Source organism: Anomaloglossus baeobatrachus, chromosome 4 (genome assembly GCF_048569485.1).
Source record: "Anomaloglossus baeobatrachus isolate aAnoBae1 chromosome 4, aAnoBae1.hap1, whole genome shotgun sequence".
NCBI lineage: Eukaryota > Metazoa > Chordata > Amphibia > Anura > Aromobatidae > Anomaloglossus > Anomaloglossus baeobatrachus.
In genome coordinates this window covers 625119444-625135266 of record NC_134356.1, presented here as the reverse complement: position 1 = coordinate 625135266, position 15823 = coordinate 625119444, and the positions used below count along the sequence as shown (strand labels likewise).

Sequence of the window (15823 nt, the reverse complement as noted above, 5' to 3'; positions counted from 1 at the left end):
AGAGGGAGGAGCTAGAAGCAGAAGGAGGAGCTAAAGGCAGAGGTAGGAGCTAGATGTGGTGGGAGGGGCTAGAAGCATAGGGAAAAACTAGAGACAGGAGGAGCTAGAGACAGAGGGAGGGGCTAGAGGCAGAAGGAGGAGCTAGAGGCAGAGAGAGGGGCTAGAGTCATAAGGAGGTGCTAGATGCAGAGGGAGGGACTAAGCAGAGGGAGTGGCTACAGGCAGAGGGAGGGGTTATAGGCAGAGCTCTGGCCCCTCCTCCCTCCCATCCTCATAAATGCTCATCAGTAACAGCTGCCAGCTCCTATCTCAGTAATGGGAAAGTCTTCACTGAATACAGATTTTACCTCAGAATTGAGAATTTTGATAATGACTGATGATCAATTCAGGCAGAGAAAAAAGCAGATTATATATATTACAGTTTCTTATTTTCATGTGTACTATTGATTTATGAAATGAAAATTAAAAAGACGGTTACACTTTAAGCTAAAACGCTCTAGTACAAGTGCTCTACCAAATCCTACTACTGACAACATTGACCCTAAATAATGAAATTACTAGATATGGGAACTATATTACTTCCAATAGGTAATTTATGTACCCATTGAGTAAAGGTGACCATATATGTTACAATAATTAAGCACATTACTTGCAGGACCTGTGGTGAGGTCATACCCATGTGACCAGAAGGGGCGGGGCCTTAGCCATCAAAGCTGATATCAGCTAATCACATGGGTATGACCTCACCACAGGTCCTGCAAGTAAAAGTAAATAGTTTGTATAATACGTATGCTAATTTTAACAGGGGGAGGGGATAACTATAAATACTCCCCCAGATATGATCTGATCCTCAGCTGCTGTCACTCAAGCAGCTGCTGATTTTATAAACTTTACTTTCTTGGATTTCAAAACCTAAACATCCGAGCTGCCCACTACAGGTATGTATAGACTCAGCCTGATTGTGCCAGTATATCACTGGATTTAGCTCATATACGAAAATCCTGGTGATTGGTTCCCTTTAAGTAAGAATCCATGTTTGTGTCCACCTGATAGGAAACTTTTTGTTCCTTGTAATGAGAGTCATGCATGATGTTTTACGACAAAATTTTTTGATAATGTATACTCCTTACAGTTGAGATGTCTGGGTAAGCTTTTGATGATGTGATCCAATATAAACCAATACATCAGAGTTAATTCATATAAATACTCCAAAGTAGCCCATAAAAAAAAAATCTCCACAATTTAAATTGGGAACTACCGATGCCTCCTTGTTTTTTTATGAGGTCTCTGAATACCAACCAAAGTCCATAAATCTGACAATTCACCATCAGGATAAATCTGTCTTTTTAAAATCTGAATGTAACATATAACCCCCTGTGTATGTAAGCCTAAAGAACTAAAAAAGTTAAAAACGTACTTGGACCATGAAAACTAATAGAGGCCAATTGCTCATCTATTGTATAGGACATCACTGCTATAAATGGTACATTATGGTTGAGCCAAGTAGAAAGAAAGCCACAGCACTCACAGGGAAAATCCAAAACTGTTCTTTATTCAATCCATGGAGTGAAAGAGCCGGATGTAGGCTCCCTAGGGAAGACAGCCGTTTGGTACCTGCTGGTACTTCTACGGGTCCAGCAGCTACGAAACGGCCGTTGTCTCTAGGGAGCCTACACCCAGCTCTATCACCGCTGTTTTACCTCACTCCATGGATTGAATAAAGAACAGTTTTGGATTTTCCCTGTGAGTGCCGTGGCTTTCTTTCTACTTGGGACTACCTGGGTCTCCTTTTTATTTCCACGAGTACCCAGGACCAGCACAGTGGCTTGTATTGACCGGATCAAGCTTACTCCTCCCAACATAAGGTATAATGCGGTAGTGCATACCCCTATCTTTTTGATTGATACATTATGGTTGAGGAGCCATCACTGGCGAACGCAGAAAAAAATGGGACTATGTGCAACAACAATATGTGGGCCTTTTGTAGCCTAATAACTCATCATAATGGCCAATTCCACCAGCTTTGGAGTGGGATGTGGTCCCCTTACCTCTTTGGCCCATGTGCGGCTGCCCCTGGGAACCATGATACAGTTACAGCTATGTGCCCTGTTGTCTACATAATATCATGGTTGGGCAACCGCATGGGTGAATTTCAGACACATCTTAAAGGGAATTTGTCACCATGTTTTTGTCACTTAATCTGAGACAATATAATTTATGGGCAGAGTCCTTGATTCCATCGATGTGTAACTTACTGGGCTGCTTGCTGCAGTTTAATCAGAAAATGATCACCAAAGATGAGTAAACCTGCTGCCACTTCGTCCTCCATATTCATGAACTCTGTAAAACCCCGCCCATCGCATTGATTGGCAGCTTTCTGCCTTTTCAAAGTGTACATTGAAAGCTGTCAATCAGTGGTGTGGGCGGGGTTATAAGAAGCTCAGCATTCAGAGACCTGATCCTACTGCCACAAGTAAAAATGTGCTTTTATGAAGACTGCAAAGACTAGCTCAGTTACTGATACATCCTGGAATCAGGGTCTCTGCCTTACAATATGCTGCTTTAAGACTGGGTAGCAAAACCTGGTGACAGAAGTTGTGATACAATAGATAGAATTCGGTAAGGTTGTATATAAATTTATATAAAGACAATATAAAAATAATCTCTTTTGATCTCCAAGGTTAGTGGCTGCAACCAATGCTCTTAGTGCTGGTGCCCTTTCTAAGGACAGTTCAGTAGATAATTGTCTAGCTCTTTTCTCTGCGGATGATCTTATGCATGGTTGTAACATACTCATTACTAATTTACTGTAAAGCCCTACATAAGGACAGAGCTACTAAGGCAGGTAAGATTTTGGATTAGTAAGAGATTTTGCTAAAAAATGACTTTCATTAAGAACATACAACTCAATCTGTTACTCCCGAAGAAGGAGGAGTTGAAGGAGGAAAAGTCTTGATTACCTTGTAAATAAAAAATGATGACTGTCTGCTTTTTCTTACACAATATGGCTGGCTCAAAGGTGTTGTCCACTACTTTTACATTGATGGCCTCTATTTAGGATAGGTCATCAATGTCTGATTGGCTGGGGTCTGACACCCCACACCCCTACTGACCAGATGTTTTCAGTGCCGGAGGCGGCATGCAGCTGGAAATGCTAAGGTCCGGAGCTACTGTGGCGCCCCTGAGGCTTCCGTCGCCACAGAGACATTGCACCTCAGCCAGAGGTGTGATGTCCCATCCTAGGTAAGGACAAGGGTAAATACCGGTTCACAGGCAAATTCACACTACGCCTATTGTTAGGCATATATTGGGACCGGAGATAGTGGCAGCTACCCCCATGCTGTATGCCGGGGGGCCGTAAGACCCATCTCTTCTCCCATAGGGTGGGACCTAGCAACATGGAAAGTGGGAGGAGTCAACTGAAAGTGAGAGTAGAAACAGGAAGTTCAAGTTCAGACGGTCAGTGAGAGGGAGAAGGAGAGGGAGGTAGTTACCTCAGAAGAGTGAAGGAGAGAAAGTGACAGAGAGAGAAGTTTCCTGGTGGAGATCCTGGGGCCCGGCTAGGCCCAGGTGACACCACAGACAGAAGAAAGGATTCCAGGGCCACGGAAGGGCTTATTTGCTCGTGGCATGCTCCACAGGAAGATCGGGTGGAGGGATCTGGCTGCATTCGGGGACGGTCCCCAGACAGAGGGAAGAAAGACATTTCCTCATAAAGTGACACCAAGGCCTAGGGTGGTTGCAAGCGCCCAGGGCCACATCCTGCCGTAGATCCCCTGGGAAGAGGGCAAGATTCCAGTCAGGCAAGCCCCCTTGACCAGATTCTATGGTAGAGACCAAGACAAGTTCATCTATAAAAGTCAAGGCTGTGAAGCCAGTCGAGGAAGGAGACATAAAAGTGGTGAACCGGTATTAACCCTAAGAATTACCTGGGATCGGCGAAGGTCCCTGACAGTGGATCCCAGCATACCATTGGGCAACTGGTTTGTCGACACCTGGACTCAGAAACAGTGAGTAAAAGACCTTGAAACTGCAACTCTTGGTGTCGCCTCCATTTTGTTCTGCACTGCACCACTATTGCACAGATTTTCATAAGCACCAAAGGTTGCCCCGGGGTACCGCTCCACCTGTGGGGAGCAGAACATTCCAGCTGCCATTACATCAGCCCCGGAGGCCCTATCCAGCAGCAGCGGCCCCATAGCCGCAATCCACAGGTGGCGTCACGAATATCTATTTCCCCAAACTTTATTATTAATCACCATCCCCACAGCCGTCATATTAGTTGACCCCGCCAGGGTCATGGAGCCGGGCCCTGCCACCGCTGACTACCCCCGGACTAGTCCGGCCCGGCACTGGGTGTCCCAGAGCCCTGGGGTGGGCGAGTCACTACCCCGTAAACCAATAGTGGCCACGACGGGTACTGCACATCCACCTCTTATTGATTTGAATGCAGTACCCGGCTGTGGCCTCTAACACTTGACAGGGCAGCTAAGGAACTGAGCATTTCCGACTGCCTGCCGCCTCTGGTATTGAAAACACCTGATCGGCAGGGCGTCAGACTCCGGCCTATCATACATTGATGGCCTATCCTAACGATAGGCCATCAATGTAAAAGTAGTGGACAAACCCTTTAACTTGAGATAAATGACATTTGGTCTAATAGTTCCATCAGCCAATGGCTTAACCATTATTTGATGACTAGGCATGACATCTCCCCGTAGGACACATCATAGTGGCCATATTGTTAAAGAGGACTAACCACCAGGATTTTCCTATATAAACTAAAGCCAGTGCTATACTGGCGCTATCATGCTGATTCTATACATACCTTTAGTTGTGAGATCGGATGTATACTTTCTGAAATACAGACAAGTAAAGTTTGTCAAATGCACTGTTATTTGATTGACAGCAGCTACAAAATATCTAATAGGTGGGTTGAGTTTTGCTAGTTAATCCCGTCCCTGTCTGCTGCCTGTCCTCCCTCTCCCTGCCTCTGTTATTAGAGGGGGAGGAGGGAGGGAGGAAGGTCAGGCAGGTAAACCCGACCCACCTATTAGATATTCTGTAGCTGCTGTCAATCAAATAACAGTGCATTTCACAAACTTTACTTGCCTGTATTTCAGAAAGTATACATCCGATCTCACAACTAAAGGTATGTATAGAATCAGCATGATAGTGTCAGTATAGCACTGGCTTTAGTTTATATAGGAAAATCCTGGTGGTTGGTCCTCTTTAACATACAGCAGTAAGTAGACCTCGGAGGAGGCAGTGGCTTATCTCCACTTGTGAGTACATAAGTACAGCATTGCACTGGAACAGTAATTTCGAGTTAAACCTCTCTGTAATTAATCAGATTGTAGTAACCATCACAGCAGCGGTAGATGAGTGTACTGCCTTTGTAGGAGGTAGTGACTATTCCATTCCCGGAATTATATTACAAAAGGGTTGTAGGTGACAAAAATAGAATTGTGAAGCGGACAGGGATAAACAATTTATAAATCAATCAGATTATATGAATGGTCACAGTAGAAGCAGAAAAGAGCGCAGACTTTGTAGGTGGCAGTAACTTGTCCAATTATGGGGTTATACGCGTGGGGAAAAGGCTTCATGTGTCAGAAACTGTAACATGAAGTGGGCAGGATAGAACATACTAATCAATTAGATCATGGGAACAATCACAGCAGCAGTAGACGAGTATGCTGACCTTTCTGGAGGCAGTGACCTGTCCACTCATGTGGTTACGTCAGTGATGAAACCACAACATCTGATAGGGAGAGTGACATTATTGAAAAATGACAGGCTTTGTATATGAAAGAAAGATCACACGTGCGCTATTTTTCAGTCATATAAACTACAGGGGAACACATAATTAATTTATCCAGTAAAGGATTAAAATAATTGATTCTACCTGACAGTGTGAGGAGAAAACTGACCCGGTCTTTTTAATAAATGGTTCAGCCTGACAAAGAGTAATGGTCTCCTCGCATTAGAAATTCACAATATTTTCGAGTATGTGATGAAACCGCTCAGTTACTGATTACAGATTCCAGGCAATGATTCAGCCATACAGTATGACTTTTGCTTGCAGTGAGTGATTCCGCAATACCGTATCTGATCGATTCTGCATTCCAGTGAGTGATTTCCTCTTACACTGGTTCTACATCCCATTGAATGGGCCTTCAGTCTCAGACAAATCTTCCTTCCAATGAGGGCACCTAGGGAATAAGCTGACGACAACCAAGAGAGCGCCTCTAGCCTATGTCTATGCTCCAGCGAGGAGGTTCCACCAATTCATTACCAAGATTCCATTTTACATTTCCATGAACTGATCCATGTTCCAGAATGTAGCCTTCGAATATTGTGTCTGCAATTCTATAAATTGTTCAGCCTTTCAATGGAGCAGTCCAGGGGTGGAATGATTGCAACCGCAACCGAGCCCCGGGGTGTAGGGTGCCCACTGGCCCCAGCTCCTGCTTCAGCTGGATGTGCATCCGAGGCTGCAGTACACATTCAGCTGAAATGTATCGCAGTGCAGAGACCCGTCTGGTCCCATTACTGCGATACACTCTGCCAGCCAAACAGAAGCCAACAGCTTTCCTCTGAGTCCCAGTGACTGAGGGCAGTGCATGGTAATGATGCGCGTTGCAATAGCACTGACTCTGTTGAAAGCTGACGGCTACTCTCCGCTGGCTACACAGGAGGAGGATGCTGCATGACGTAGGAGACAAGAAGGGTGAATACAATGTTCTTGTTTTTTTCATTAGACAGAACGAAGATATATTTACCAGGATGGGAACAGTATATACCAGGAGGGGGACATTATATACCAGGATGGGCCTATTAGGGGGAGGGACAATAGGGGGTGCCCAGTATGGGGACACATATGCCAGGATGGTGACATCAATACCAGGATGGAGGAGACTTTTACCAGGATGGGTTTTTTTATATATGTAAAAAAACAATCCCATCCTGGTAAAAATGTCCTTCATCCTGGTAGATATATATAAAATATACATACCAGGTTGTAGGCTAAAATGGGGATATATATATATATATATCAGGATAGCGGATATATATATATATATATCTATCAAGATGGGGGGACATATATGCCTGGATAGGGGATGTACTTACCAGGCTGGGGGACATATTTATCAGGAGGGAGCCCAGGATGGAAACCATTACTACATAATGGGCGGACTCGTAGGTCTTTATAGGATTTAGAATGCTAAATATATACATTGCGTATATATACACACACACACACACACACACACATCTAACCAACATAAGGGGGGCCCAGGTCTAAATGTTGCACCAGGGACTAGCGAACTCTTACACCACGGGACCAGTCTACATCCAGTGACAGCACAAGCTCCATATTGCAGTGCCTGCAGAAGACAACATTCCAGTGAGTAATTCGATTCTCCCCTAGGAGATTGGACTTTCTCACTCTGCTTTCCACTGAATGAACTGACTCCTTATTGGCCATTTGAAAAATATTTTAGCTTCCAACAAGTGGCTTGACATTCCAAGGAGTTTTTCTACCTTTCCATAAATGAGCCTACATTCCATTTAGTAATTGTACTCTGCCTTAAAACGATTTTACTGGAATAAATGGACAAGAGGATGTATATGCTAGATGTGTCTTTTACATAATTCAGGTCATGAGTAACCTCAAGAGAAAGAGTCTGGAATTTTTGACAATAACGATATGACTTTACATACCATTCCCTATGCATTAGCCCTTGTCAATGTAATGCTCTTAGCCTAAGTAAGTATGGCAATAATCAAAATGGTTGGGGAAAGTCTTAAAAAGTGAAACGTGTCAGCCCTTTTATCTTTGTGTTGATTGGCTGGAAGAGTCCACAGATTGGAGGGAAGTTGTTACATATACTTATTAGCACACGTGGGATGATATTGGCAAGGCCAAACATACCATAGGAGCAGATAAGTTGGTTGATATGAGCACCATGAAGGAAAGGGGTTCAAAACAGGTTGTCCATCATTCTTATCAATAATTAGGCTTTAAAAGCCTATGAACTTTGATTCCCTTATAACTACCAAACGTGTCAGCCCTTTTATCATTGTGTTGATTGACTGGAAGAGTCCACAGATTGGAGATAAGTCATTACATATGCTTATTAGCACACATGGGATGCTATTGCTAAGGCCAAACATTCCATAGCAGCAGATAAGTTGGCTGATATGAGCCCTATGAATGAAAAAAAGGGATCAAATGAGGTTGTCCATCAATCTTTTCAATATTTACGCCTTGGAAGCCCATGGGCTTTTATTCCCTTATAACTACCAAAGGCTTTTCGAAGATAATTAATTAACTTCAGAGTGTTAGGTAATGAGATTAGCATGGTGACCTGAACCAGCTCCAGAGTTTTGATCATTCTGTTGTGCCCTCAATGTCCGTCCTTGGCTATTGTCACTTGGAAACACAAATCGGCAAGTTCAGTGGACCTACACTAAGTCTCCATTATATGGAGTTTTCAAAGGGTTTTTACACTGTACATTTAGTCACTATGACTCCATTTACTCACTATGACTCACATCAATTGCCCGGTCACCAGTGTAAGTGCGAAGGTAATTTTTCGACTATACTACAAACAGAGTCTGTTGAAGGTATGCCTCTTAATTCAAGCAGTGATCTAGCCAAGACAAGGCACAGAGGTTTTCACATCACTCAAGCTTAAAGACCCCACTGCTAAATGAAGGACTAAAAGGTGCATGAGTTAGAAGACCCTGCTACAGATTTTGCATTAGAGCCCAGATTTTCCACACTATGCATCTTCGGCCAACTATTTAAGGTTCACCCAAAGTGAATCGGTAACCATGACTGATCCCATGTTCCATGGGTGGTTCCACCATTCATTGAAGGAGTAACTCTACATTCTCACGTCTCTTCATTTAACAATAGTCAGGTTTACCTTCCTCTATGTCTATGTCATCCCATCACCTACTAAGTCATATTATCGTTTACTGCATGACCCTACATATTTTCCCTGGGTTACTTTTTCAGTGCGTAATTGGCTAAGGTGAGTGACACTGATTTTAATGAGTGATGTTACCTGCCTATGAATGATAGGTACAATTACGATACCACAATTAGTACAGTTTTTGAGTGGCTGCTCCTTACAGCTTTCTTGAAAAATAATGGATGTCTGTCAAAAAAGTCACATTTTCTTGGACGAAACAATTTCTTCTTCCAATTATGGAATTTTTTCGGTTGTCCATTATAGACAGCTTTCCTTATAATAAGACTTCTTTGCAAAGTGTTGTCTTCTGCTGACAGCACTTGAAATGAGTGATCTACCACAGGTACCAAAATCCCATCTACTGTCATCACCAATCCTTTGGTCAGGTAATTACATTCTCTGTAAAGTCTCTATATAATTTTTTTTATGACTATGTACTAAGAACCATGGGCTTCAACCCCAATAATGGTCATTACTTGACCTTCTACCTACCAGTGTTGCAGAACATTCAATGGTGGATCCTATGCTAATAGAGGCCCAAATTAATTGCCTTAGAACCTGGAGACTTCACAACAAAGCAGGGATAAGAAGCAGGGTCTCGGTTCTGGTTTTCATTAGGTATAAACCGAGACCAAGGACTAAATGATGATGGAAGCAACGAGCTACTTTCCAGTTTGAGAAAATCGTCTAAGTCGTGAAATAAAATAAAACCCAAACAAACAGATAAGATGCTCACTGCTGTCCAAAAAAAAAAAAAAGAGAAGAGCTAGGACTGTGCAGATCATAATAACATACCGTGGTCTAGCAAATAATGAGATTGCTTTCAAATGGATGTATATTCAATAAATGAGATTGGCCATGCTTCACATTGTGCCGGGGAAAAGCAAATAAGAGTATTATGCCATGAAGCGGGCTGCTTCCATCAGCGTGAGACATCCTTTCATGAAAGACCACCTTTTCATAAATTTCTAATTGACCACTCAGTAGAGAGTGAATCCCTGCATGGAAATAATATAGGTTGCCTTGCAGTGAAATAGACCAACATCCATAAATAAAAGGCCAGATGGCCTGTACGGGCTGCCTACAGAACAATATTGTACAAGACGCGGAGACGGATTAAAAGATGGATAGATATGAGACGGACAGATTAGTAGATATATAGATGATTTGCTACACATACATATATACTACATAGATAGATTATATATCTACACCTGGTTACCTTCTTGTACCCATATATATATATCATAAACATATATAGCATACAAATCAATATACCCAAGCAACATACATTTATTTTGCAGATACTCAGTAGATAGATATTATAGATTCCACTCACTCCTACAGAAGCTGACTGCATACTGCTATGTATACAATGTACACACGTATGTGCGTTTGTGTGTCCGTGCACACACGTATGTATATGAACACACACAATGGTATACGCTGCATTCCTCTGCAGATATAGAAATACCCATGTTCCTCACCTTATAATGTTGCCTTTTTTCCCTTCCCCCCAGATGTTTATGTTTTTGGAGGATTGGGGTTAAGCCTGGTCACCGATTTCCCCCAAGAAGACCACCTGCCATGGACATGTTCCCACAGGGGTGGAGCCTAATCGTTAGGCCCCTCCTCTTGCGCCTTATTGCCACTGTCCAAGGATGGAAAGAGAATACTGGCCTTCTGTCAACAGGACGGTTGTCCACGTATTTGGAGGGCTGTGAATAAGCCAGCCTCTTGTAGTAAAGGAATATGGCCACCTGTCCAGTATGGCTGCTCCCGGTTCTGTTGGTGAATGGATCTGTGTGGCACTATGTCAGTAGTCTGGAAAATAGAGGGCTTTATATACACAAGATCTGACAAAAATCTGGCCGATTCCAGATGGTCCGGTACATTGCTCACCAAAACAGCAGTTCGTCTTCTGTCCCTCTTAGCTTCTTGGACATGTATTAGCTGCCGTGGTAAACACTCGGTTTGGATTTGCCATGTTTGCATTTGCTGGGCCTTGCCATGGGTCAGTGGGATTCCTCGTCCTTATGCTTTCCGTAGAAGTAGCCACTGCTGGCTTTTTAGGATTGATGATTCTTCTCCGAGCTGCGATTCATTGTGAATTCCTGCTAGCCGCAGAATGGAAGACCGTCTTCCTACACACTAGCCCAAATTGTATCCCTATGGCCTGGCCATTTTCAAAGACTTTCCCATGGAGTTGTCATTGCAGGATTTCTGGTATTTGGTAGGGGGTGAGGGGTCATTTAATGCTTGTATGAACTACGGCCACATGGGATTTGAGCATTCCCCACCTGTCGGGAGATATTAGCCCCCTTGTCTAGTTCTCTCTCTTGGGCTAGTACTCTCTTAACCTGTGTAGTAACCAGTCACTGTCAATTGTCCAACAGCCTCCTATCCCCGGGTGGCCCGGTCGCTCTCCAGGGTGCTGGGTAATTGTCTTTTTTCCTATTGCTGCACCTGCTAGGTAGTCACTCAGTGGCCACTTGTATCCGATTGTCTGAGAGCAGCAATCCTGACATCCATCATATTAAACATGATTCCCAGTGAATGGGGAGAATGAGGCGGAAAAGCAGTCGAACCCCTTGTATGTGCTCACTACTCCTAATATTGTGAGCAGCCCTCTATCATCTCATTATTGGTCCTGTTCTGTCTTCACGGCTACCTCGGTGGCTATCTGAGGTCTCCTCTGGTCCTCTCCATCTTGTAGGGTTGGTATGTACCTGTCTATGCCTCTCACAGCACCCGTCTCGGTGATGTCCCAGGCTCGGTTATCCTTGTCTGTCTCTCTCTAGCTGCCTGTCTCTTCTCCTCTCCTCCTCTCTCGCATTCCTTCTCTAGTAGATTGGTGAGCGCTGACTGGAGGTCTCTCTTTTCCCTTCTGTCTCTTTTCGTCTCAGGAATGGAGATGTTCTCTGCCACCGCTCTTCTTCTTGTAATTTTGTATCCCACGTAAAGAAATAACAAAGAAAATAAATGAGAGATTGTGGGGCTGTTTCGGTCTCCAGCTCCCTGCCCCTCCTCTGTCTCTCCCTCCCTTGCTCTTTCTCTCTCTCCCTCTCTCCTCTCTCCCTCCCTTCTTCCCTCCCCCTCACTCCTTTTAACCCTTAGTCAGATGTAAATCTCTTCACCCTAGCACTCACTCTTTCATCTCAGCTGTCTCTTCTTCTGTCTGCCATTCCCTGCCCTCAGAGCAGGCACTCGGCTCAGTGTCTTATTGATGCTTCACCTCCACCATTGTGTGTGCCCGTCTTTGCTATCATTCCTTCTGTGTCCCTCCATCTCCCTATCTCCTCCCTCTCCTCTCCTTCACCCGCTCCCTCCTCTCTCTCTCCATCCTTCGCCTGCTTCATCCACCTCTCCTCCTCTTTCTGTACAAACATTTCTGTCTCACTCCATCTTTGGTCCCCTCCCCTGTCAGCATCCTTCCCTGTACATGTTACACACAGATTTCTATATACATGTCTCTCTACATCTGTCCCCGTCCTGTTCTCACTTCTCGCTGTGTCTCCATAGTGCATCATACAGTCCTCATTAGGGCTTTATTGGAGCCTCCATAGCGGCTCCACCGGAGAGGGACAGTACATCCCAGAGATGGATGGATGGCATGTGGACATGTAGGCCATCATGCAATGCTCCATGTGATTGGGTTATATGGTCTTATCTATCTGTCTATCTATCTATCGATCTATCGATCTATCTTGCAATGTATTTTTCTATATGTCTATCCATCTATCTATATATTTTTCTATCTTTCTCATATCTATCTCTGTCTATTCATCCATCCATCTACATTCCTATATGTCTATCCATCTATCTATCTTTCTATCTATATTTCTCATATCTATCTGTCTATCCATCCAATATCTACAGTTATATATGTCTATCTGTCTAACTATATTTCTATCTATATTTTTTCTTTTTATCTATCTATCTTTTGATCTATCTATTTTTCTATACGTCTATCCATCTATATTTCTTTCTATCTATCTATCTATCTATCCCTCTATCTATCTATCTCATATCTAGCTATCTGTCTATCTATCTATCTATCTATCTATCTACCTACATTTCTATATGTCTATCTGTCTAACTATATTTCTATCATCTATCTATCACATAACTATCTATATTTCTCTCTATCCATCCAATATCTATTTGTCTATCCATCTAACTACAGTATATCTCTATCATATATCTATAACATAACTATCTATATTTCTTTCTATCTATATGTCTATCTTTCTGATACCTATCTATCCATCTCATATTTATCTATCTATTTATCTCATATCTATCTATTGATCCATCAGTCTCATATCTATCTATCTATCTATTTAATCTGTATATCATTTGTATACTAATCTCAAATCTTTATTTCCTTCTTTCTTTCTTGATATCTTATAATATAAAGTATACATATTTGTGTGTGGAAGAAAGAAAGAAAGAAAGAAAGAAAGAAAGAAAGAAAGAAAGAAATGAGATTGATAGATGGCCAGACATATAGATATAACAGAGAGGTAGATAGATAATATATATTTATATATATATATATATATATATATATATATTATATATATATATATATATGTACTGTATATATAAAATCTATCTACCTCATATCTACTGTCACGCTCCCCGGGTCCCAACGCCCTTCCTCACACACCGCCCCGGTTCCCGGATCACCTGCCCTCAGCCATACGTCCTCCTCGGAACCCTCCAGGCTTCCGGTCTCCCGCTCCTGGCGCTCCCCTGCGACCCTGGACACCTTGCCTGGCTCCCCTGCTTCCTCGACACCGCTGCCTGCTCTGGCCTCCGGCACTCGGGCATCGCGCATGCGCATTAGGGCGCGCGCGCGGTCATTGACCTCCTCTTAAAGGGCCAGCACTCCTAAAACAGGATATTGCCTAAATCAAGACTAGAGTATTTAAGGAGCTTCCTGCCTTGAGGGCGTCGTCTGTTCTACAAGATCTCTAGCTAGGAGTCCAGGTCCCTCTTGCTGTGTCTAGTTCTAACATTGTGTCTTCCACAGAACCAGTCTTACCAAAGCTACACCTGGCCCTGTCTACAACCTGTCCGAGAGGTCCTGCGGGAACCAGTCTTACCAAAGCTACACCTGGACCTGCTGACAACTTGTCCAAGAGGTTCTGCGGGGACTGTCCTGTCAAGCATACCGGGTCCTGATCGCAACCTGTCCGAGTGGTCCTCCGGGAATTGTCTGCTGTGACACTACCATCTGCTCCAGTCTGAACCCTTCCCCTGACCTCTGCTTTACCCGGCAACCTCTACCGATTGGACTCTGCTCTTGTACCGCTTGTGCTCCGGCAACCGTGCATCCAGGCCCTCTGGTGGGGTGACCGGACAGTCCCTGTATAGGGGTTAGCTCTGAGTTGCTCCACTGGGGGAGTCTGGTGCACGGCCCAGAGGATCCACCACCCGGGCGTAACATCTACATATCTAACCATCTACCAATATAATTTCTTTCTTTCTTTCTTTCCATCAATCTCAGTTCTTTCTATCTAGCCAGCTATCAATCTCATTTCTATCTGTCTGTCTATCTATCTATCTATCTTATCTATCTATCTATCTCTCTTATATCTATCTATCAATCTCATTTCTATCTATCTATCTATCTATCTATCAAATATCTATCTCTTTATAAACAAAAAAATGTAATAGCACACTGTATGTGCTAAGATGCAATCAGTGAATATGTGAGATATAAAGTGCATTACTGCTATATGGAATATAGGCGAAGATATAATGAAAATACTTATGCGGGCGTCACACGAGACGAGCTATCGTGCGATGCATCGTCAGGATCACAGTTCTCGTGACGCACATCTGGCATTGTTTGCGATGTCGTTTCGTGTGACACCTCCGAGCGACGCTCAATGGGTCACAAATCGTGAGTCCTGTACACGTCGCTTATTTTTAGAAAATCGTTTATTTTTCATGGCGCCGGTTGTTCATCGTACCCGGGGCAGCACACATCACTCCGTATGACACCCCGGGAACAATGAACATAGCTTACCTGCATCCCGCGGCACCCGCCGGCTATGTGGAAGGAAGGAGGTGGGCGGGATGTTTACGTCCCGCTCATCTCCGCCCCTCCACTTCTATTGGCCGGCCGCTGTGTGACGTCGCTGTGACGCTGAACGTCCCTCCCCCTTCAGGAAGAGGATGTTCGCCGCCCACAGCGAGGTCGCTCAGCAGGTAAGTACGTGTGACGGCAGTTTAACGACTTTGTGCGACACGGGCAGTGATTTGCCCGTGACGCACAAACGACAGGGGCGGGTACGATCGCTCGTGCGATCGCACGTTAGATCGTACCGTGTGACGCCCGCATTAGAGCAAAAATTGGCCAATCCGTGTGTACCCACCAACGATGAGAAGACAACCTTTCTCTGATGTGATGACCCTCAACATATACAGTATATCATATATGTATCTTCCAGGGCCAAAAGCCTACTAATATAAAAGGTAGGTATTAGGTAGGTTACAATGCTAATTAAAGTCAGCCTTAGGCTGATGGGAAGCGGAGTGCTCAGGCAAATATGGAGGCAGTCAGCATCTTCAAATGTATGCTACCAAAACAATTAAAAACTGAGCACCATATCCGAACAAAGTGAAGCAAGTGTGAATAGGTGCAAACTGCTGTGACAGTATAATATATATATGCCATTGGCAAAAGTAGAAAAAATGTTGCAAAGTAAGAATGCTTTCAAGAACAGAAGTGTTATATATAGATTCTTCAATAATGAAATTGCAACACTTAGGGGTACTTTGCACGCTGCGACATCGCTAGCATCGGCTAGCGATGCCGAGCG

General features: G+C 43.8%; 1 protein-coding gene across 2 annotated transcripts in view; it reads right to left on the bottom strand.

Moving 5' to 3' along the window:
- Positions 1–12059, bottom strand: part of ADGRL1 (adhesion G protein-coupled receptor L1) — a 551629-nt gene extending 539570 nt beyond the window's left edge. For both annotated transcript variants that reach the window (XM_075346318.1, XM_075346319.1), the window contains exon 1: positions 10475–12059. The gene's annotated coding sequence lies outside the window, so the exon portion shown is untranslated. The remainder of the gene's footprint in view (positions 1–10474) is intronic.
- Positions 12060–15823: the final 3764 nt, after the last annotated feature.